General features: G+C 44.6%; 1 non-coding gene across 1 annotated transcript; it reads right to left on the minus strand.

Moving 5' to 3' along the window:
- Window positions 1,021-1,092, minus strand: TRNAA-AGC. Its single transcript has one exon. It is a non-coding gene; the product is annotated as a tRNA-Ala (tRNA).

The following is a 3,340-nucleotide window of genomic DNA, read 5'->3' on the forward strand; positions in this document are numbered from 1 at the left end:
TCTGTGCTTTCACTGTCAAGGACACTGGTCTGGGAACAAGTATCCCCACAAGCCATCTGGCGCAGCCAAAAGACAATAAATCAATCAGTAAATCAAATCAGCTTCGATAAATTGACAGATTGAAAATAACCCCAAAACATTCATCTTATTTTCCTTTACAACCAGAAAGGCTTGAGTGAATTTTTCTGTTACCAACCACCTCTGTTCTCTGTTCACTGAAGCCTGTCCTGGGAAAGAGATTTTGAACAGGAGTCTTGGAGATTCTCTTAAAAATTGTTGCAATTTCCAAAGAAAAATAACCTCTCAAAGAAGCCTAGGTTTCTGATTGGCTGTCTTCCTTGATTATTTGTTGCCATGGTGATAGCAAGACTAAATAGCCTTTGTGTATTTTTTTTTTAATAATAAGTAACTGTAGGTCTTCTCTATCAAATCAGGAAAAGATTACTTCTATCTTTCCACAAACATTATGAAATAAAGGCCCAAGTCTTTTGTAGACTTGATTTTAGATAAAGAAATTGAAAGACTCAGACGTCCCTGGTGGTGCACTGGTTAAGAATCAGTCTGCCGATGCAGGGGAAATGGGTTCCATCCCTGATCTGGCAGGATCCCACATACCGCAACTACTGAGCTTGCGCTCTAGAGCCATCTCCCCACAATTAGACAAGGCCCGAGCACAGCAATGAAGACCCAGTGCAGCCAAAAATAAATAAATGAATAATTTTTTTAAAGAAAAAATCAAAAGTCCCATCTCAACTAAATTAACAAAAGCATTTAGCAGTGTCTGAGCCTCTACCTGCTCTATTAGTTGCTCAGTCGTGTCCAACTCTTTGCGACCCAGTGGACTGTAACCCGCCAGGCTCCCCTGTCCATGGAATTTTCCAGGTAAGAATACTGGAGTGTGTAGCCATTCCCTTCTCCAGGGGGTCTTCCCAACCCAGGGATCTAATGAAATCTGGGTCTCCCTCATTGTGGGCAGATTCTTTACCGTCTGAGCCACTAGGGAAGCACAAAATATGTAGATGGAGGTACTGGGGATTGAACCCAGGGCCTCATGCATGCTAAGCATGCGCTCTACCACTGAGCTATACCCCCAGCTGTTTCTCCAGTGTCAGGTATTAATATTAAATCCAGTGCACTATCTGGTGGCCAGTGGGAGAACAGCAGGATTGTATTTAAGTTGTTGTAGACACTGTTATGGTAGCCCTAACAAATAGATGGGGAAACAGTGTCAGACTTTATTTTTGGGGACTCCAAAATCACTGCAGATGGTGATTGCAGCCATGAAATTAAAAGATGCTTACTCCTTGGAAGGAAAGTTAAGACCAACCTAGATAGCATTTTCAAAAGCAGAGACATTACTTTGCCAACAAAGGTTCGTCTAGTCAAGGCTATGGTTTTTCCAGTGGTCATGTATGGATGTGAGAGTGGACTGTGAAGAAAGCTGAGCGCCGAAGAATTGATGCTTTGGAACTGTGGTGCTGGAGAAGACTCTTGAGAGTCCCTTGGACTGCAAGGAGATCCAACCAGTCCATCCTAAAGGAGATCAGTCCTGGGTATTCTTTGGAAGGACTGATGCTAAAGCTGAAACTCCAATACTTCGGCCACCTTATGTGAAGAGTTGACTCATTGGAAAAGACTGATGCTGGGAGGGATTGGGGGCAGGAGGAGAAGGGGACGACAGAGGATGAGATGGCTGGATGGCATCACTGACTCGATGGACGTGAGTTGGAGTGAACTCCGGGAGTTGGTGATGGACAAGGAGGCCTGGCGTGCTGCAGTTCATGGGGTCGCAAAGAGTCAGACACGACTGAGTGACTGAACTGAATAATACAACAGGCTCGTTCCTGGTAATTTTAGACTGATTGGGCCAGAACCCCTGATTGCTTTGACCAACAGAATATGACAGAAGTGGCATTATGCCAGTCCAGGACCTAGCTTTTAAGAGGACAAGCAGTTTCATCTTGATCTCTTGGAGACTTGAGCCGCCATGTAAGAAAAGCGACTACCATACGAGCTCCCCAGGTGGCGCTAGTGGTAAAGAATCCGCCTGCCAATGCAGGAGATGCCGGAGACTCGAGTTCCTTCGCTGGGTCGGGAAGATGTCCTGGAGAAGAAAACGGCAACCAACTCCAGTATTCTCGCCTGGGAGATTCCAGGGACAGAGGAGCCTGGTGGGCTTACAGTTCACGGGGTCGCAAAGGGTCAGACACCACTGAGCTCACACAAGTACACACATAAGGGCATCCTGCTGTGACAAAGCCCTGGAGAATGAAAGGTCCAGACCTGTGAAGGAAGAATTTGTGTGCTTTGCCTCCTATCATACATTTATGTGGGTAAATGTAAAATTAAGTTTGAGCATTTTCAGGGTTTTTGTAACAGCTTAATTGGTATGTAATTCACATGCCATAAAACTCACCCTTTTAAAGTGTACTACTGAGTGGCTTGGGGTATATTCCCTGAGCTGCACAACCACCAGCACCATCAATTTTAGAGCATTTTTCATCACCCGAGAACAGAAATATTGAAGTATTCACACAAAAACTTGTATATCTATGTTCACTGTAGCCTTATTCATGATGGCCAAAAGGTAGTAACAGCCCAAAGGGCCATCAACAGATAAATAAATAAAGTATGGCAGGAGACTTTGCTGGTGGTCCAGTGGCTAAGACTCTGGGCTCCCAAAGCAGGAGGCCTGGGTTCCATCCCTGGTCAGGGAAGTAGATCCTACATGCTGCAACTAAAAGATCCTATATGCCACAACTAAGGCCAAGTACAGCCAAATAAATATTTTTTAAAAATCCAAAGTTCAGCGTATCCGTAGAATGGAACACTGTGGTTATTTAGTCTCTAAGTCGTGTCCGACTCTTTACGGCACCACAGACTGTATCCTACATTGCAGGCAGATTCTTTACCACTGAGCCACCAGGGAAGCCTACAATGGAATATTATTCAGCCATAAAAAGGAATGAAGGACTGATATGTGCTACTTCTTTTTGCCCTCACCATCCTTCCTGGCTCTTGCTTTTCTGACCCTATGGACACCTTGTTAGTAAATCTCCTGCATTAAATGTTCTCTGTTCAAAATACTTAGAGGAGCTTCTGTTGAGAAGCTGCAGCACCACAGAGCTCAGTTTCTGTGTGTGTATTTTTATTGTGCACATAACACAGCTGGAAAGGGAGTGAGATGAAGAGCGGTTATTATGACAATGCCTCAACCAGAGAAGAATGCTAGGAAAATGGAGCTTTTTCTCGACCTCTACCCAGTCAGGCTGATCCGGGACAAAATCCCTTGTTCAAGAGTGTTTAGGGGACAGAGGTGAAAGAGAGGTGTGAGTTAGTC

This window comes from Capra hircus, chromosome 18 (genome assembly GCF_001704415.2).
Source record: "Capra hircus breed San Clemente chromosome 18, ASM170441v1, whole genome shotgun sequence".
NCBI lineage: Eukaryota > Metazoa > Chordata > Mammalia > Artiodactyla > Bovidae > Capra > Capra hircus.